Raw genomic sequence first — 23,091 nt, 5'->3', positions numbered from 1 at the left:
ATTTATTTAGAAATACATAAGCATAGTTTCAAGTGCTCCATAACTTAAATTAGGTACATTCTGTTAGCCGTCGACTGTGTACGATTGCCGTGAATGTAGGGATTTTCAAGAGCATACGATAATAGTCACAATCACAATAGTTAAAATACGGGTTCTTATTACGAGGCTCCAGGAAGGAGCGTTACACACATAATATATTGTGAGCCTTGCGAATCAAAATACATATATTGTCGCCGTGATACCGACCGTCGAACACTACCCCGGAGAAACACAAACCAGATGCAGAGAAATATTACAAACACCGTCGCATAAGGTCAGTGATCAATTATATATACATACATAACATAGACTGTCCAAATTACATTAGGTAGGTATGATACAGTAGTAGGACGATTTTACGCATACTCCCTTCAAGAAAATACAAACTCACAATTGTAAAACACACACACACACACACACACACACATATATACATTTACTTATAGTCCCTCTTAAATCAACACCTGCACACAAACACCATATCGAGTCGTCGAGGGATATTAGGTCGTATAACGGGCCACTGAATAGTCATCCCTATAAAGGACACCAGGAACCGGTACTACCAGCCGCGTCCCCTCATTCACTGAAATAGGTCATCAACCCCGCGTGTTTATTTTACACTACGTATTTTCTTGTCATATTATTTATAAAAATCACTACTTCACCCAACCTAAATACCTTCCCTTTTAAAATCTTAATTTCTCCTACTACATAGGGGCGCTAATAATATTATGTTATGCCCCGGGCTGCATAATTTGTAGATCCGGTACTGGCCACGGCCTCTTATTTGGGACAACATTTGAATCCATTAACCAAATCAGTCAATAAGACGAAAGATCTAATACGAACATCGGAAAAATAACAAATGTAGAAATATGTGCTAAAAAATACATATTTCCCCTGTTAACTAGTGAAGTGAGTGCAATAGACGAATTTTTCCTTCGTGTCATATACTCATACGTATAAATAAAGCAGCTCGTTTGAGTTCAGCAGTCAAATGAGAGTAGTCCTTCTACTACAGGGGAGTCTACACTGTAAAATATGTAGAATCGGAGCATAAGACGGATATATAATATAAGTAGTTAAAATAGGTAGTGAAGCCGTTACTAGCAGAGATTTCACATGCAATAAGCGTATAAGTAGGAGGAGTACAACCGACAATAATTAGAACAATATTTATTATAGAGTCCACTGACCACGCCGACCCGAGTTAAATATTAATTTCGTTTCCTCGCTGATGGGGTAGAGGGTGAAAGGTCAGACTGCAGGTGAACGTGTTGCTAATAATGATAGCGATAATTATGTATACAATGTACATTATACATGCAGTGTTCATAATTATTTCGGTCAACGTACCTGACATAGCGTGGATTGTCGAACTTATTTTCCCGGAAAGGTGACCATATGCCCCTAAATAATTAACAATAATTTCTAAAAAAATGTAGGCTTGACGAGATTTAACATTTTTTAATTCGTTATATTGGAACGATTTGTTATTGTTTTAAAATTAATTATTTTTAATTCTATTTTGGGCTTTTTTAGTAATTTATCCGGAATAAAAAAAAAATACCGTCCTCCCCCCCCCCCACCATATCATTTGAGTGAATCCCCATCTAGCTATAATGTTTACAATCGTTGTATGATTATGAGGTATATTAAAGTGGCGGATAGTACAACCTACAAAATTAGTTTGTATCTACTGCGTTTGAATTTTATTCTCCGTTCACAAAATACAGTATACATAGTATAATTTTTTGATTTTTTTCTTTCCTAGTCGTGAATATACGTTTATACGTTTCGTTCTCAAAAAATATTAACGCGTTATTAATAACGCTCCGAATAATAGGTATGATTATTATTTCGTATAATTCCACACAGATCGCGTTTGTTTGTATTATTCATATTTATCATGGATGTGGATCGTTATTTCGCGTGCGGTAAACAAATTATTATTCCGCGACTGGGGAATTCGACGGCCCTGTATAATATAATAATATATAACCTCGTCTGTAGATTTTGCGGGGATGCGACTTGGACCCACCCGCGCCCCCTCCCACAAATTAGGCGATGCGGACGACAACTCGTTACGGTAAATCCTGGTCGTATAATATACCTATATAAATTCGTGTACCTAACATAGTAAGTACCTATTTTGTTTTGTTACTTTCAATGTTACTTCTTGCATGGTATAAGTTTATTCAATACTTTATTGTATAGTGAGTCGGTGACGCCAATAGACATATTGTGTAGATAGACGGACGCGCAGTGTGAACCCTGTGAGACGCATTTCTGACAATGACAATGATCGTATTTTATCACATAATATTTTATCATGATATATAAATATTATTATACCAATATCTGAGCCGTTATTATTAAACTTATGAATGCGGCGTAAATATATGTAATTAGTCACACAAGTCACATCATTATATATAACCAGTCCAGTTCATCTTGCACTCGGGCAACCGTTACTATTCAAAAACAAAACAGCAGTCCGAAAACTATACTTTTTCAATATTATACAATATAGTTTTCGGTTCCCTGTTAAATATAAATTATATTTATCGTTAGGGGAAGCTTCTGTGCGAGTGAGAATCATTGTTTCTCTCTCCGTTATGGTTGGCCTCCCAAAAGTGTATGTTTATTGAAGAGAGATAGGAACTTTGGTATCCATATTACGTTTAATATCAATGACCTAAGCTCGTTGTTTGCAATGCGATTGTATGGTAATGAGACTGAGACTTGGATATTTGTGATGGCTATTTCGAATCAGAACGCGTTTAACTGGTTTTGGGACGTAAAATATTTTGAAAAAAATATCATGGAATGACATGATAATACAATGCTTATTGAAGCATAATATTATTCGCGTTTCTGCGAACATTATTTGGAGTTATTACGAAATAAACGTTAATATACACTTCGATAAGTTTCCATAATGAGTACTGTGAATGTAAATATTATATATCGTTCCTTTCTAAGTAAAAATAAAAATGAAATTCCGTTACCTAGTATAATATATTACCATCCTATCACGTCATTTAGTTGTTATTCGTGTCGAACTTTATAATTTAATAGAGATCAAGCTCAATAATGTAAAAATGTAGAATATTTGTTCTGCAGCGTATTTTATGGCTATTATATATATTAAATCAGTATGTTTACACTTCTTTCCTATAAAAATGAACAGATTTGGCTGTTTGTTATAATTATTATATCATATTTCACTATTATTTGGATTGAAACACAGACAGAAGGACAGACGTCAGACAGGCGGAGGGATGGAGTCTGAGACTGGAAAACGATATACCGAGAAAGTGTGACAAAAATATCTGCACGACGTGTTTGAGCTTATTTTCAGAAACGTTATTTTCTACGCTGAATATTCCGATATTAAAATTCGACCGAACCATATAATGAATACCAACTGAAGTTTAGCATTTACTTTAATTTCTCAACATTTAATAACAAGTGCAGAGAACAATTTTCTGTGATTTATCAGTTCGTTTTTATTGCAATTACTGTGTAAATATTTTAAATTATAACGAAAAAGAGTAAATAGATATTGTTGCGTTCTTAATTATTATTTTGATGAATCCTATATAATTACGAATATTATATTATTACTTGTGTCTTGTGATATTATATCATAATATTGAACTGCCTTAGGGATCCGTTCGTGAAAAGTCCTTTTCAACGAACCTTCTGTGTTTTTAATTTAAATGACGCGTCACTATATTTATTTTGTGTAGGTTACTTCAGAATGACATGTCATTGTGCACTCGAAAGAGTGGATTAGAGCCGTAGAGGTTTATACTACGGCCGACTGCCACCTCTGACTTTTTTTTCTTTTCACTACCTAGGCATCTCATTACCACTATATATATAGTCTATACCTACTTCTACTATACTACTACTATTATTATTATTATTTTACTATTTTACGCATATAGTATAACGTGCACGTTACACTATGATATGAATGAGTTTACTAATTGAGCGAAAAAAAACGGCACCTGTGTCCTATGTACACAACAACGCGTCGCTGCAGCAGCCTGCAGACAATTTTCCGAACCGTAGTTATGACGTGATCAAAGAAGCACCACTTGTATAAAACACGCACATATTACGGAAAGAAAAAGCGAGATAGGATAGGTAACTATAGTCGGAAGAATGAAAAGTGGCCGCTGGTGATATGTAAGCAATCTTTTTTTTCTTCGGGAATCAGGGGTACTAAAAATCATATATAACATCATTCTTTAATACATTTATATTAAGTGATTATATCTAAATCTAATATTTCAAAATGCACGCTCTGCAAAACCGTCACAGACATTCACCACCGGAAGTGTGCGCATCAGCGGACACTTTTCGTTCTCCCGACTATAAAACCTTTAAATAACCTTTAAATATGAAAAATTTACATTCGTGCCAAATATACCTATACAGAGCACCGCGCGAAATTACAAATTTCATTTTCTAATAAATTGTAGTTCGATTTCCCGAGATCTTTATCCGGCGGCGGAGGTGCAACGACGTAGAATTGTTGCTCATTGGCATAACCAGAAACTTTAAACCCCCCCCCCCCTACACCAAAAAAGTTTACCGAACCCTTCTAATGAATCTTGAAAAAATAATTTAAATTTTCCTTTATTAATATTGTGTAAGTACTCGGAATATTTTAGTAAAGTTGTAAATAATAGTAATGAAAAAAAATTCATCGGATTCCACGAACTGCTAGCGTGGACTGCAAGTAGCAACCGTCTATTTTCAAAAGAAAATACTGTACCGGCTATACTACGAAAAATAAGTTAGTCGGTGCGAATGATGAGGAACACCATAGTAATGATTCCGAATAATTCTACCCCCGCCCATCGACCACCTAAACTAATATTTATAGGCAAATTTTGAAGTATATATACTAAATAAATAAAAATATATTGTATAGTCGTTTAATGAGGGTGCTTATATACAGATAGGTAGGTATAGAAAGAAAGATTATTATAATATCATTTCTAAAAAGTTACCTTTAACAGCCAATATATTTGTTTGTATTTTACTTCTTCTGTAAAACCAATTTTTCGAAGTTCTTGTAGTTCGGCTGGGTTTAAGTACGCCGTGCACAATATTATATAAAACACGTCGCGTATTACACTTAATGAGAACGGTCTGTATTAAAAAATTCATTGTTATATTTTAACTTGATAATTTATTAGAGTTGAAACTTCGTTTTTTTTTATGACAGTCTTTCACCGTAAATGGGACATCATTTTCATACGAAGTACATAGTATCGTCGTGTTTTTTTTTTTTGTAGATTTACTCAGGTACATTAACGTAGGTACATTATGTTTATTATCCAATCGTGGACATAACCGGAACGTTTATAACTGTATGAGATTTGGAAGTTATAGATGGAAAATAATATTATAACACCGATATAAGAGTACCAACGAGGATCGCGAGCTAAACACAAGTTCATTTGGATCTGTTTTATTTCTATTTTGAGTAATGCTGACAACATGTACTTGGACCGTATATACCAGAAGAACAGCAGTTCTTGGAAGGTCATCGCATCACCTGGCAAGTCTGTCTTTTGTATAGTGATAGGTATATTTTTATCAAACGGAACCAAAATATTCGTACCGCGGTTTACGCATTTTATCGTATATTATAATAATAAATCGTCGATGAGAACGAACGCGAAGAACGACGAAGACTAAACCGTGGACCGCGCCGACCGTGACTTAAATATACAAGGTTATAATTTCACATATTATAGTCCATAATATTGTTATAAACAATAACAAAATGGTGGCGTAAGGGTACAATCGATGTCTTAGTACCTACATCATAGTATAGCCAGTTGTATAGGTCGTCCCCTTATACGGTGCCATTTTAATTCCTTAACGTGATAAAATTATATAGTGGGGGTACTTTTGCAATAACCTATTGTATATTAATTATGAAATGGCGTTGACCGCAACCATGGTAGATCGACGACGGTTTTCGTTAAAACTTATAATCGAATAATAATAATCGTAGTAACTACTCAGAAGTCAGAATTCGCCGTAATTATGTTCCTACTATAATACCTAGTATACACAATACACATAGTACCGGTGGAATTTACATATTGTTATAAATCCGAACAGTGGAATTTATAATCACCCCTCCTGCACTATCTGAAAGTAGATGGCCGGTGATGGTCGTCACGCATTACCAGGAACGGAAAATTGGTAGGTATAATCGCAGTACTCGGATTTTTTCGGTAAACTGTAGGTGAGGTGCATAATAATATGCATAAAATAATACTATTGCTATACATGATTCCGTGGAAGTACCTACGTATTTCCAGGAACATATTCAATTAATTGCAAATGTATGTGCCAGACATCACATACGTCAAATAATAATATTATAATTTCGTTGCCAAGATATTCATAAACTGCATTTCATGATAATTTTGATGTTACAGTGTTTGGTGGTTTTGCAGATTTTTATTCTCCTACTGGAATAACCACTGTCACTTATCAGGACTCGGCATATTATAATAATGTAACTTGAAACATTTAACTATTATTTAAGTAGAAATATAATCCGGCCATCCGTATTAATTTATTTTGAAACAATGGACTATGAAATTGTGAACGATGTGTAGTAGCTGTCTTAATATTTATAAAAAGAATAAGTATCTTAAATCAAGCATCAGCGCTACTGTAAAGATTCTTTTGTATAGCTTAGTAAGTTTATCTGCATGTCAAAAAAGTCACTCCTCAAATAATCGTTTATAATTATTATACATTTTAATACATACCTTTTATATTTCATTACAATGTGCATAACTTAATCATAATATTATAATATAAACTATTCTTCGCGTTATAATCGCTTTGTAAAAATAACTATTGATGAAAATAAAATTGCCAAAATAAATAGCGAAAAACTTTGGGGGGAAAAAATGCAAAAAAGTTTTCGCCCCCGGGTGGGCTCGAACCACCAACCTTTCGGTTAACAGCCGAACGCGCTAGCCATTGCGCCACGGAGGCCGTTGAACAAGTTTAACAATTTAATAATTTTAAAACCGGATTGGCGTTGTCTTTCATTCACCAATATATTTATTTATTTCCCGATCATATTCGTTGACACGATCCACGGGGACACGGCCGCACTTGGTCAATGGGTCCAGTCCATGGAATACCAAAAATTATTTAGTATAAAATAATATATTACAATATTAAAACCATTTTACTATTTTAGGTTTTAATTAAAAGCAACGCATAAGATAACAGTTCAACAATTTGTTTTGTTACAAATTACGATAAATCTACAAACTTCAGTGAGGCGTAAACGTGCTCTAGTATTATAATAATAATTACAATATTAGTTTTCAACGAATTCCTCTTGTTCACAATTTCTTTTCTACCCTTGACCGTAAACTAGGAAATTGTCGATACTCGATATTGAATAGTTTTCATAATATAATCAAAATTTAAAATAAGTAAATAACCCTACGTCTCTGCCAGCCGGCAGCCATCTCCTTCCCATTAGTCCCCGTAATTATAATTTCAAATATTTTACAATTTATATAATATTTTAAGGTTATATTAAAAAAAAATACTCAGGTAACATGTTACAGTAGTATACCATAGTTAAGAATCCAAGCTAATATACGATAAAGATTAAAGAAGACAACAATATTCCTGTGTCGTGACTCGTGACTGATGAGTACCTAAGGAATTTCTTATTTTTCGAAGCTTTTACTAATTATTCTCAAAGGTAACTAATTTTATTGAACTGTATGATGTATATTGTAACTGAACTTTTTATGATTATATTATGTATATTATTGATGATGTTCTACTAATGACTATAGTAATAAATTAAGTGGTTTTATTTTGTATACATGAGTAAAATTGTCTATCTATTAGTTAAATAAGTTCTCACTATACCTTTTAAACACGGTCCTGAAACCTGATTTCCGATATCAATTTGATGTGTGACTACGATATCGCGGGACCGGGCAAGAATAACGAGAATAAATATGTTAGATTTAAATTCTTGTACCTATATTAAAATGTATAGTATTGAATATTTGTTATTATTATTATTGTTAGATTGGATATAACGGAACTAAAATATAACTACGACAACACACGAATGTGGACACAATAACTCTAAGCTAGGGAACATTTACTAATACATAGTGGTATAACATATTATAATATAATATCTTATATACTGAAAAACGTGGTAGTGTGTAATAATATTGTCTCGATCAATTTATTCATCCTATAAAATAAGATTTTTACGGTCCCTAAATTTTGCATACCTGAATAATATTTATCCTAATTCATATTTTATAGGTACTGTTGCTAATCGATAATATTCCAGAAATGTATAATTACAGAAGACAGCGGATGACACCTGGTGGCACCACATACAAATTCCGATAGCAAAAGTCACCAGGCGAAAACGTGCATAAGGACCAATCACGGACGCCGTTGAATACGGTCTCATGAGTAACAACCAATCACCTACGCTACCTGCGCTGCGTACTGATGTAATATGTGACACCTCGCTTTGAAACATAGGTATAATCTGGGGTAAATTCTCGGATGAGCAGTCTGTGGTAAAACTGAAAATCCATAAGGTAAAAACTAAAAAGACACTTTTGCCTCCTCTTAGAGAGGACAGGTCCACCCCATAAGATACGCCTATTCTTTTAATTATGCTGGTGTAATACTGTAATCTCAAAGTACTTTTGTGAATCTACAAGCATATACACTCTACAGTCTACAGGTACTAACGATGTGAACCTATTTAGCCTGAACAACTATATAAGTAAGTACTCAACAAGATATATGGCACTCGCATAGACTTAAAAATTAGAACTACATCGTGGGCTATTTCACCAGGGTGTGTTTATTTTTTGGGACATTTTTCCATCAGATTTTTGTTCTGGGTTTTATCTGACAACTTTGTAAAAATTCTTTAAAACCGCGTTCTGATGAAGTTGTTGACTACGGTTTGATATCATCACGTGGGACGCTAGATTCAATTTTCATCAATACAATATCACAGGGTTGAAACTGGTTTAATCAGTTTAATGAAAAACTGGTTAAAAACGCGGTTTTTTCATATTTGAACACCGTAACCGCAACTGAAACCCTAAGCTTCGAAACACCGGTTAAAAAACCGTAACTGAAACCTAAAATCTTAAGAATACTGTTTTTACAAACATCTCAACCATCTCAACCATATTAATGATATGTTATTGTATGCAAAAGTAGGTAAGTACAACATTATATTAAAGTTAACAAAACGGAATTAGTTCCGCTGAACATAAATTTGCTATATCGTATGTACCTACACTAATTAACATGAAAATATTTTACTTTAGTTACGTATTATTTGATCATTGTATATTTTATAATATAATACACAAGACATAATAATCAGAACAAAAATTAATTAAACTGTTTTAATGCTATTTATTTATTAATAAGTGTAATAACGTTAAAGTTATTGGACTTGGAAGTATTATTAAGATAACCGACTTAATTAGTGGTCGCGAACATTGGACCTCGGAAACCACTGTATTATGCGCGTTCTCACAAATTATTATTTCGCTATCGGCTATCACCACCGCATAATAATAATTAATAAGCCATAAAGTTTTACAACCGTTTGGATTTGGGATTCAAATATGAAGATGCAATTGTACCTAGGTATATTAGTCGTCGACCGAAATTTCAATTAAACAATAAATTAAACACCTATAGGTATACTTTTTATCTGACGACAATATTAAAAGTGTTTAATGTTAACTGATCAGCGGTGCAACCGTGCAGGTGATAATTGAAGGGTGCAAATGCAATACGTGGTATTATCAAAATATCGAAAATCGAGTTAAACATCGATTCTTATAGAAAAAAATGTGAGGAACTCGATTTTGCAGTCAGAATTAAATTATATCGATTATTTAAAAAATTTAATATATTTTAAAACTGATGTTCAATGCATAATGTGATATTGCCACATTTAATGCCAATGCAAAACGTGGTATTACATATTCAATCATGTTCAAGTCAAAACGTATTATTGCCCATGTTATTAGTATTGGAGCATACTTGATATCATTGCAAAACGTGGTATTGCCAATATTGCATTTTTCTTCAAAACGTGGTATTGCAGGAAATAATGCGTTTTGTATCAACAGAAATAGGAACAACTTTAAAACGTGATATTGCCCATTACCTTTTCATAACCTGCAATACCACGTTTTGGTCTGACACGAAATTTTTAAAGTATTAAAAACAATGTTTACAATTTATTTAGGTTGACACTATTAATCGTTTAGTTTTTATTTTTTACATATAAAAATGTAAACTTTTTACATATAAACTTATTCTGAATGTTTACAGTCGTCAGAAAATTTGTTACAGTTTTCCTTGATTTGTGAACATTTTGGTTTTTGGCAATACCACCTTTTGCATTTCCACCCTTCAATTATAATTAAAAAAATTATGAAACTAGCGTTGTGATTGGGTTTTCAAAACATTTGAAGAAAAAAACCATGGAAAAAAATGCAAAAATTGAACGCCCCCGGGTGGGCTCGAACCACCAACCTTTCGGTTAACAGCCGAACGCGCTAGCCATTGCGCCACGGAGGCCTGTTGTGTAATAGTTGAATACGAATTCATTTAGGTGCGTGCCGCCCATATTAGACCAACAAATTAAATTGACGACGTATCTCGAACGTGTGTTTTTTATTTCACGATTTGGTTTGTCTAGTCAGTCAAATGAACATGTTGTTTCTATCACTGAAATAACATAATATAAGTACCTACCTTCCAAATTTAATTAACAAGCTAAGAAGTAAGAGCCATGACATACCTAGTACCTACTAATTTTAAAATATAAAATTTAAATTAATAGCTTGATACACTTGAGACTTTATAAACCTTGCATTTTGCAATTTCTTATTTATTTAAACCTTAGTAGGTAGGTGGCCATTTAGCCTTACCTAATAATTATTATTGACTATTGTACATGGTTGTAAACAGTTGGCACTCGGCAGTCGACACTATTGATACTTGACACCCTCGCATGTTTTTGAATGCACTCATTTTTTTCTGAAATTTATTTTTTCGGCCAGTTTCTATATTATATTTTAACCTCATCTCTGACGCGGTATAGTAGTTGTATTTACCTTTAAGCAGAGTAGGTATGATACAGAGGTGGCTGCAGTTATAATTTGTCACTTAAAGTTAAATTTAGGTCAGGGCCTGTTTTTGTTTTCAACGTGTCAAGTGTAATTCACTACTGTGTGTATACAGGTACGTATAGTACATTAGTACTGTAATATGAAATTCAATACCTATGGGTAGTTGTAGTCTGTAGATCAAGTAGACAGTAGTGCGTAGTACGAAATTATAAAGTATGTAATAAATAATGACATAATTATTTTTCGTTTGCGACAGTAAATAAGTTAGGTTACCCTTTATAAAAGTGTGCAACACGTTACACAACAATGTTTAGGTAAAGTTTAAGTTCGGAATAGGTGATAAACGAAAAATTATTTTTTGATTAATATTTATATGTGACATTGTAACAATATAATAAATTATAACATGTATTATGTAAATATATTATATGTATCATGAAAATAATAACACAATTTTGTTTGGCGTAAATATAGGATTGATTAGTGACAATCTTATTTTTCTTTCTTACATTTTACTGTATTTTATTGTACGTTCATTAGATCTTACAAAAAATTGTGTAGGTACCCACAAAGAAAGTTGGACTTGCTCCGAAGTATGAAGATTATTAGGCTTGTTAAGTAGGTACACTGAAAAAATTTGAAAAAAACATTGCTGTCAACAGGTATAATAAACAACTTCGTCGGAAATTAATTTAATATTCAAGTGGCTTATTATATATTTTATGTGTTGTACTATAGTTAGAGGCGTATCTCGGTTCTAAGAAGAGATGAAGTGGGAAGAATAAAAAGACAAATTATGTCTACAAAACATTCGTTTTATAATTTTATTGTGATAGGTATATAATATCTAGGTTTATTTACGGACTTCTGGTGAGCAATGTAAAATGAGAAAAATGTACACTTCTATTGTTTTTATTCCTTCTTGAAATACGTTTACATGTTTCTTGGACCTACATATCTACTGAATTGTCTAAAAATCAATATATTGATTACTGATTATAATTACGAATTTGAATCTGTACCCTATGATACTGTATTTCACTCGATAAAATAGGAAGATAATATTATGTTTATTTTAACTTAAATTGCATAAATATGAACATTCAATTTGTTTTCTATTATATTGTATGGTCTCCTCTATGATGATGTTGTGGTGGGGAAATTTATACCTCAATTAATAACTATGTAGACAGGAGACACCTATATATTATGGTCTCAATGTCTGTCGTTTTATTACGTGGTCTGAAGTGTACAAATCAAACTTGATTGTAATTATAAAAGGTCCAAAATTTAAACATGTAGGTACTTTCAACAAGCCTCATCGACAAGAGTCTTCATTTTATCAATAAAATGGAAAACAAAATAGAATCCACAGTATAAGCCGTAAGTATACATGTATATTACTTACCTATATATTATTAGTATTATACCACAGTAATGGCACGTAAGTTCGTGTGAGCTAATGTAATTGGATTTTTATTAGGTAAAACTCACTATTTTATTACATTCAGCCACTGTGTAGGTTGGTACTTTTCCATAGTTGCAGTATATTATATTATTGTATTATTGTATATACATCAAAACTCATATTTTCTTCCTATTTGTCCACGATCGTGGTTAAAAATAATTGTATTAGTTGTATATATATTATACTAATTTATACATTTACAATATACCTACGCATATGGATTTATGAAATATGTAAATAAGACGTTATAATAATATTATATAAATTATAAATATTCTGATACCTATAGGCTATAGATACTTGAGTGATTATAATATGGCTTATGTAATATTATAGTTTATGAACTTAACAATAATTGAATAATACATCGCGCCGTCACGGTCGTATGAATATGAGATGATTTTTTTAACGTGTCAAAAAGATATTTGTTTAAATCAAAAAAAATACCTCCAATATGGCAATATGACAAGTGCGGGTTCACATCAAATTTAAAACACGTCAAATATTTCAAGAAAATAAATTTCATGAAATTTTAAAACCCTATGTATAATATTTAGCTTGGCATTTATCAAGGAAAATTTAAATTACATACATTTTATCAGAATATGTTGACAACCCAGTTTTTCAGATTAATAATATATGCTCGGAAAATAGAAAACATAGTTATGGTGTATACATGTGGCACGTACCGACCACGTGAGATACTGTATGTACTATGCAATAATATTATTGTCTACAGAAAAAAAAGTTAAAAAAGTTAAAAAAAAAAACGCATTATTAAAAAAAAAATATTTTTCCATCACAGAATTAAAAATTGTAAAACATGTTCTTTAATAAATTTAGTTGTACTATGGCCAAAATGTATCGTTTTTGTTTTAAAAACCCACTTAAATATTTATCGCTTTATGGGCAGGTATTATATAATAGGTATATTATTATATCATAAAATACAGATCGTAGTATATTAGTTAATCATTAAATTGTATCTGCTATTTATTTATTTTGAATACTTTTATAGCGTATATTATATAGCCATATAGGATCATCTCCAAAGCAAACACCACGTGCTTTTATTTCGGAAGAACTTTTTAGTTATTCGTGGATTTTTTTGCACATAAATTGTTTAACAGTAGGTACCTACCTATAGTATGACACAATCATAATTATAATGAATAGTGAATGTGTATTTGTTTGCTCAACATTGTTATCCTTTTTTTCGGTAACTTTTTTTTCGTAAAAAATAAAACTGACATGTTTAATCACGTATTACGGCACAATGGCAGATATTTAAAAATTGTTTGCTGTTAATTGTTAATTGTTTGGATTGTTGGTATTTGCATTTTATTGCCGTCGTATTATTGTATACCTAATTTTTTTTTATATTTCAGTAAAATGTAAAACATCATAATATTGTGTGCTTAATTTATGTCAGTGATTTATTAATAATTGTTGGTTTGATCGTTATTATTTTCATTTAATTATATTTTTAATACCCTCTTCGGTAAAGAAATAACGTCTTCTCATGTTTAAAAAAAGAAAATTGAGGTATAATTTATCAAAGGGGTTTAAAATAAGGAGTATAATATTTTTTTTTCATTGATAAAAGGTCATAAATACATATTTTATTAGACAATATTATGTGTATTCGAAACGGGTTAGGTCGTAATATAATAATAATATAATCCAACCCTGTGCAATAATAATTATGGTACGCTATTATAACAGCGGATACTTAATACTTGAAATGTCTTACCTATAATCATATTAAATTATTAACGGGAAAATACGAAACGATTTTTTTTTTTTTTTACGTACCATAAACAACAACAAAAACACGAACGATTTTACAACCTGAAGCTAATTCATTCGGACGTTGTACTAGATCAAAAACCACCCCGAGGGAAAATGTAAACCTGGACAAATTGACCAAGGCGTTTGTATATTATCCTAACCCGACATATAAGGCCGCGTACGACACACGTTATATATAATAGGTAGATAAAAGTATATAATATAGGTAGGTACGTAGTTTTTCCGAGGTTCCCTGGCCGCCCGGCGTTCTATTAATTCCGACCCTACGATTATAATTTATTATATTACACCCGACAGTGAAACATTGAAGTGCACTCGTGTATGTATGTGCCGAGAAACGGTCAAAAACAAAAAAAAAAAATGTATTATTCACTCCCCTTATTATAATTATTTAGCTTTTTATTATATAGGCTAGCTGTGCAATATTTGCAGACAAGTCACTATATTGATATAATATACGCGCATTATTGGATTCAATTAATATTGTTATGTTGTCTTACGTCCGTATAGGCAGGTAACCTAACCTATACGATATTCGGGTACGACATTGTACGTAGTTCATTAAAACGGTGTTTTATTTGTAGTTTGTATTATGCAGTCAAGTTGCAATAAACAACGACGGCGTGCCCGTGTGTATTTATATATATATATATATATATATATATATATATGTGTGTATATAGTATACACGCCGAGTGCGAGCTGGCGGTAGAGTAGGTATACGAGACCATTATGCCGTTGCTTAAAATTAATATACTTGACATTGAAATATATCCTGAAAAAGTAAAGACGAAGAAACGGATATATGACAGAGCAATAAATTTCTTGTAAAAACCCGGAGTTAGTATATTTTGTTTTAATAATGATTTATTTAAACGTTGGCCATAAAAAAAAATAAACTTTATGCCTTTGTGTGGTAAAGTACATTAAAAAAAAAAAAATAATAATAATAAAAAAATACGTACATACGCAGTATTTTTCATAATAACGACTCCATAGATGATGGATAAGCTTCTGTTTATAGTATATAATATAGTAGATAATAATATTACTGGATAGGTAGTTTTAAAGTTTTGAACAAACAAACCCATCGCACTAGCTTTTTAAAATATTACCTATAGGCTATAATTGAAGAAATGTTTGGAAAAAATTGGTTAAATAATATGTCAGGTAGGTTATAAGTGTACTTATATAATTTTTATATGTTTTTTTTTTAAAAATATTTTTTATTTTAGAGTTATGACAATAAAAAACGGTGTAACTTGCATCTATCATAGATGTGGTTTTCAATATTTTTATCTCTGTTGGTTATTCGTGACAATACAGTGTTAGCGGTAATGTGGTATGCACTTTTAATCATAATATTATTATTCCTGAAGTGTGGATGTTAACCTAACTGCAGTTGTAGGCTTTAATTTACAGTAGGTACCTATAACGCATAAAGACTAAGGGCCAGTATTACCATCTCCGGGTAAATTTAACTGACTCCTAACCGTGGAATTCGGACAAAATCTGTTGTCAGCCGTATAAGTATAATCGATGTGTAACTAGGGACTAGAACCTTTTGAATTTACCGGTATCGGTTCTGGTACTATACTATGTTGGTTGTATTCCAAATGAGGTTCTTACGGAAAGACAAATTGGAAAAATTGGAATATTCAGGAAAAACTGTTTTGCTTTTTCCTATGGGATTTTTGTATGGACATAAAATATGGTTGACATATTGGTTGCATAATATTATAATAATATAGTTACCAAATTTGTAGAAATTAGTATTTTTTTTTCTACACAAATGGTTCTCTCAGGTTACATAATATAATTATTATAATAGGTGGTCGGATATAATAATTTAAACTTATAATTTTGATATTTGGTCACATATTTTGGTTATCCGAAGTTAATTCAGAGTTGGTGTATTTTTTCATATTTGAAAAAAAAAAACAAAAAAACTGCATTTTTTGTTTTAAACTGTTTTTTCTATTTAAAATTATGTCGCAAACAAAATAAATTGTTTGAGTCTTAAAAGTTAAAAAAAATATAATATTAAACTGCATATTATTTAAAATAACTTAATTTTAATTTAATATGTAATTTACTTTTATGCCAATATGCTGTGTACCTATTAAAGTACGTATGTTTTATTCTTTTCAAACAATGAACAAAACGTTTAGAACAAATGCAACAAATTCATTCATGTTTTAATCATGTTTAAAACATTGTGTTTTAAACATAACAACCCTGGAAGTTATAGACTCAAAAACTACTGGATCGTTTTTAATAAAAAAAAAGTTATTCCAATAGATTCCTCGAGACTTGGAGGGTGTTTACAGCTTAGTTTATCAACCCCTACAGGTAGTTAAAGGGTAGCTCACACATGTATTTATTTTTAGCTCACGAAAGAAGAAAAATATTTTTTTCGTTGTTTTCGCGGTTACCATTGGGTACGTTATTACTATTATGATTAGTAGATATATATTATGGTATATCATTTTTTTTTTACAAATATATTTATAAAAAAAATACAAATCTTTAGCTCGACGCGCGACGCCGGTCGGCACAGCTAGTTTTATATAAACGATAAAGGGGAAAAATACTCGTTCGCGAAGCATTCAATTACATGATAATAATATAATATACAACGGCTGGTAGCTATTATACATATAAAATATATAAATATTACGTAGATAATATTTACTTTGGTCGTTATTCGTTCAAGCACAATGGGATTTCCGAATACCTAGGTATTACTCGCGTTGTATATACACATAATAATATTAATATGTACGTATACGTAGGTATGTATAATAATAATAATATGATGTGTGTATATGCGCATTGTTCGCGATTCGAGTAAAAAGTGCAAACAATAAATATATGCACACTCGTGTTTACAATGAGTTTAAGAAGAACAAAGACGACCGAGGGGGTTAATGACGACAGGTTAACGTATTAATGTGAATTTCGCTTGTTATTGTTTAATAATATAATAATAATAATAATAATAAGTATATTATATTATTATTTCGGTATATACCTATCCATACAGCGCGTATTACAGTTACAACTGCTGCTGCTGCTGCTGTGGGTTGTTTCAATAAAGCCGAGATGACGTCGATCTGTGTACAATATTATTATTATTACTTTCGCCTTGTACACAATGTTCGGCGCGTCGAACAATTATTATTGCATATTTAAACGGGCCGCGCGGCAGCGGTGGGACTATGAAAACTCCATTACGCCCCACCAGTCACTACTTTAAATTAGTCAAGTCTCGCGGGACACCCTGTATACAGTAGATGTATACCGCGCGCGTTAATTTAGTTGCCAGCATCTGCGTATGCGTTTGCGGGAAACGGAACAAAGTTTAATATTATTATAATAATTATATGATATTACGTTACCATCACCGCACGACATTGACTCTTCTTGTAAACGAGACGGAGGTCGATAGCTCCGGCGGGTTTAAGTATATATACCCAAGACCGAGTGGTGTGTATGCGATAATAATATTATCATTATTATAATACCGTGACGTTGAATTTCGTAATAATATTATGAACCGCCAGTCGCGGTGAAAATGTCTGAAAACTAGTGGAGACGTGCGCATTCGAAATACGTCGATCGCACGACTATTTATCATTGCCCAATTTAAAATATATTCTCAAAAATACATACGCGTCTCGTATGATGGTCACTCATTTTTGTATTTCAAATAGGTATACACGTACAATTGTGATAAAAACCAATCATAAAATATGTAAACTATCATAATATTATGTATAATATCTACCCACATATTATTACCTATGTAATCTAAATAATTACGTGTCTCACATTGTCTTGTACCGATGGTAGAAATCATTCAAAGACCGTTTACCCAAACAATAATTCTTATCGAGTTTATGTATCAAATATATTATAATATGATCAATAAATTGAACGGCACTTGCAAGGTGTATCATTGTATTCGTTGGATGTTTTATTTTTGATTCACACGAACGTGCTGGGTTACGACTTGGGTAACGATGGTACCTATATAATACGAGATGAACGATTCGTTTCGATATTTTATTTCTTTGAGCCGCACGAGGATTACTGCACGCTCAAAGTTATAATAACAATAATTGGGTCACGAAGACTTAGTGCTTAATCGATTCTTGATAGAGTTCTTAAGAATAATAATAGCAACGACAACAACAACAAAAACGACATTAAGTTAAAATTGTAGGTTAAAACTCTTGAGAGGATTTTTTTAACGCCCGACGTCGTAATGGCAAACAAAAAATAAATAAATACTTTTACGCGAAGACCGATGGGAAACTTGTGAAACTGTTTTTTGTCCCGTATAGGTACTTCCCCTATTCCACACAAAAGGCTGAGACTATAACATAATACTACTGCAAAGTAATTATACGCACGTGTAATATATTATAATATGGCCATGCAGTGTGGCTTCGTCACTCATTTATATTTTAATACTATATTATATTATAATATAATGACATTATTATCATCATCAGCAAAAAAAAAATAATATGTTTACAAAATAAAGCTTTTTTTTATTTATTTATCTTATCAGCACACATAATTATATTAAAAATAATATCGTTATTATTCATTTGCATTTTGCACGTCTTTATATGATGCGATTGAATGCGATGGGGTTCACACCCGGCACGTGCGGAATAAATGGTTGAATGATATATTTAATTTGTTTACATCGTTTACTTTTTGAATTCCGCTCGATTTGTGCAACATGCGCATTGCGCGTATTTTAATTAAAACGCCATCAATTGTTGATTTTTATTATATTATCATTCATATAGGTATACCGTCGTTATTACTACAATGTATTATTTTCTTGGGCCATAGAAATCGTCGACGAAAAAAAAAATGTGCGCGTGGTGTTGAAAATAACTGTTATTATCGGTCTCAATTATGACATATAATATGTTTTCACTCCACACGACCGTAGACCACACGTCCTGTGAGTGATACCTACTAAAATAATTCACCGTTTATTCAATAATATAGAAACGTTTAATATTCGTAGCTTTCCTGTAGTAGATTTTCTTATCTTGTGTAGGAGATTATCAGTATAATATTTTATAATATGCTTACGCAAATTTTATTCTATTCTACCTACGTTCAAAAATAATCAAGACCACGGGGTTATAAACTATTTACGAATTGATAAAATAAACTTAATATTCACACGTGAGATTACGGAATTGTGTTCGTAATAATAATATGAACGTTTTATATGCCTGCTGCTGGTTGGTATAAAATACCATGTGATAAGTATTTATGTATCTGAATATTTTTTAAAGTTAAACAAGTCTATTTTTTTTTTTATATATATATAAGCAATTTTTTCAACAAAACCGTAAGCACCAAACGCATCAGAGTAGATAGGAATACTGAATGGACCCACGTGATGTAGCCATTTTGAAGGGCATTTTCCAAGAGTGTACGACCAAACCGTTACCTACAACCTACGTGCGTGTTGTTATGTTATCGCTGGTGAACTTTTACACAGCGTAATCAATTCGAAATACAATAATGTATGGCTAAAGAAACAGATGTAACACGGTGAATTATCGTTAAATAATATAGGTAATGTTTAGTTTACCTACCTACCTTCTATACCTACAATGTTTTCAAAAATTAAAAGTCATTATATAAAGTAAACAAGATGTAACAAGATATTATAGGTACTATAATATTATTATGTCTATATACTATTATACTATAATAATGACACGCATAATAATATAACGTATTTATAAAATAAGTAGGTACCTATACAAAGTTTCACGAGTTTCAACAATCAATATAATATGTAGAGTACCTTATAATATAACTATACTTATTTATGAACTTAATTTTTATCAATACTACGAACCTACTAAAATGTTTTGTTGAATATTTTTTTCATGTAATATTTTTTTTTTATATTATTCGTTATTTAAAAAGGATAATACGACTTTTAACAATAAACTTGAAAACATTTTTTTTTACATTTAACATTGGGCACTTGTGCATATAATATCACATTACAATATTACAGTTGATATAATGACTGTCGGCCTTATTATAGATATTATAATATTAATTTGATGTATTTATTCGTAAGATATTTTTTTCAAAGATATCCACGAACATTGAGGACATTTCCACGGTGAATTTTCTTCTGACATGAATATCAACCCGAACTCTACACATTCCGATATATTTATATTTATAATATAATAATATGGGTCGTATATTTTTCAGTTGCACAACACTGGCGCACGGACAGGGAGTTTGGCGGCATGCCTACAGCAAACGGGTAGACGAGTAAGAGATGAGAGGTGAATCGCTTTACGCAAATGTGTGTTATAGGGCATAATATATAATAAATTATAATGATATATGTCCCGGGGGTAAAAAAAAAAAAACGAAGGGGCCGATTTCACATGACAGAGAAAACTTGCAGGACGGGCGTCTCCGTGACTTTTGCGATACACACGAGACGATGAATAAAACGCGGGCGGAGACGCAGCGATCGGAGGAGATGAGTGACCGAGTGGCGAAACCGTTAATAAAACCTCCGGATGTGCAAACACACGGCGCGGACACGGAGAAAACCGATTGACAACGGTCTCGTGGGACTTGATGGGGCAGCGGGGTGACAATGCGGTAGAAGCTGGTGAGTAATCCAGTCATACACACACACACGTGCACGAGAAGCACGTAGTATATATAGACATAGGTGAAGAAAGAGAGAGAAAGAGAGAGAGACTGCAGAGACAGAGACAGAGTGGGAGGGATAAAGAGAGAGAAAGGGAGTGAGTTTAAGTGAGTGAGTGAGTGAATGAGCGGGATAGACAGGCTCAGACAGAGAAGCTGTATATAGGATGAGGTTCATTTATGAAACGACGACGGACCTGCGATCGCGGGACGGCGGCGGTGGGACTCATCGGGGCGTACTGCACGGCGCTCTTCTCACGTCCGCCGCACGAAAATCCTTCGAGTATAAAAAGTTATAAACTTATAAAAGTTTCACTTGGCTTTTAAATTGCTTTTGCCCGGCCGAACATACACGTGTTGGTTCAACTGTGGTGGGGTGGGGGGGGGGGGGGCGATCGTAGTGGCGATTCGTTCTGTTATACGCACCAATAACAGTAATAATATAATATACTAATCGTGTGATCCGGTGAAAACGATGGCGACGACTATTAGCAACGACCGTTTGATGACACGTCGTCGGGTCTGACCTATTATGCGATGTAATGCGTACGAGAGCCTATGCCGCGATCAGTTTTTCCAATAAAGAGGGGAGGAAGTGGGATGACGGCGAGTCTATATCAATTTATTTACGTCAGAGATGTTCAAGGCAGCAGCACGTTTACCGTCATATATATATATTTGATTTAAACTGCAGTAGACATGTGAATCTCGTCGAGAACTCGTAAATATTGTATATACAATCGAGGGGCCGTGATCACATTTAGCTGCAGAACGGTCTGTTAAAAAAAAAACTGCGCCTATGAGCCGTCCAACCAATAACCGTCATCTTTATTGACATAATTTGTGTTGTATACTTGAATAAACGGTAAATCTTGAGTTTTAATAACGTCTCTAGGTTTCTGAATTTACTATACGATCGACTATAGGCATGTATAGGTAACCCATGGTTGGTTTGGCAGGTATACGTATCATAATATACTCTCATACAACGTTGTGGTTTTCAACTGGCTGATTACACAAATCCGTGAACATCGATGGTAAATGTTTTTTTTTTTATTCGGCCATATTTTTTTCTGATATTAGAATAAAATATAAAAAATATTATTCTATTTTATGAGCGACGTTTACACAGACGGACACATGCAATCGTGTCTCGTGATCGGATGGTAATAAAATATAGGCATAAAATGTATTTGTAATAAAAATATGAGAAAAAAAAAACATGTAAGTACCTACCTTTAATATAATATTTTTTACACAGAATTCAGAAATTAATAAAAATTAACATAATAACATATTGCCATATTTGGATTACATTCTCTTTTATATTACTTATGTTAAATGCTGTAATAATATTACTATGTTGATTAAAATGTTCGATAACGAACTATGGTATTATACCGGTAATTGGAACTTAAAATGGTTTATACCAACTGTAACTTTTTCCTACAACGCTGTGATGATGTAACTAGAGTAAATTAAAATGTCACATCCAACTAATGATACATTTACGATTTATAAAACAATTGATTGACGATGTAAAACAATAACCACCGACGTTTATGGCTTATTAAATAAATACGATTTTACATATTAATTTTATATGGAGCCCAGCGAAACCAGGTAACATCCGTCCCATCCAAGCCTTTCAATCCATCTCATTAAGACTCTTAACCGGTGCTCCGTGGTTCAGCTTCAGCTCTCCATAACGACTTAAAACTTCCAACAGTAAATGAACTTGCTAAAACCTACTATAAAAAATTCCATTCCAAATTAATTAACCATTCTAACCCCTTTATCAAAAACATG

General features: G+C 32.4%; 1 protein-coding gene and 2 non-coding genes across 3 annotated transcripts in view; all 3 read right to left on the bottom strand.

Moving 5' to 3' along the window:
* LOC100162697 (limbic system-associated membrane protein-like) overlaps nucleotides 1–23,091 on the bottom strand; it is a 590,312-nt gene that overhangs the window by 457,789 nt on the left and 109,432 nt on the right. The gene's annotated exons all lie outside the window — the stretch shown is intronic.
* Nucleotides 7,017–7,089, bottom strand: TRNAN-GUU. The gene has a single exon. It is a non-coding gene; the product is annotated as a tRNA-Asn (tRNA).
* Nucleotides 10,644–10,716, bottom strand: TRNAN-GUU. The gene has a single exon. It is a non-coding gene; the product is annotated as a tRNA-Asn (tRNA).

This window comes from Acyrthosiphon pisum, chromosome X (assembly GCF_005508785.2).
Source record: "Acyrthosiphon pisum isolate AL4f chromosome X, pea_aphid_22Mar2018_4r6ur, whole genome shotgun sequence".
In the NCBI taxonomy this organism is placed as follows: Eukaryota; Metazoa; Arthropoda; class Insecta; order Hemiptera; family Aphididae; genus Acyrthosiphon; species Acyrthosiphon pisum.
This window is presented reverse-complemented; position numbering and strand designations above follow the sequence as displayed.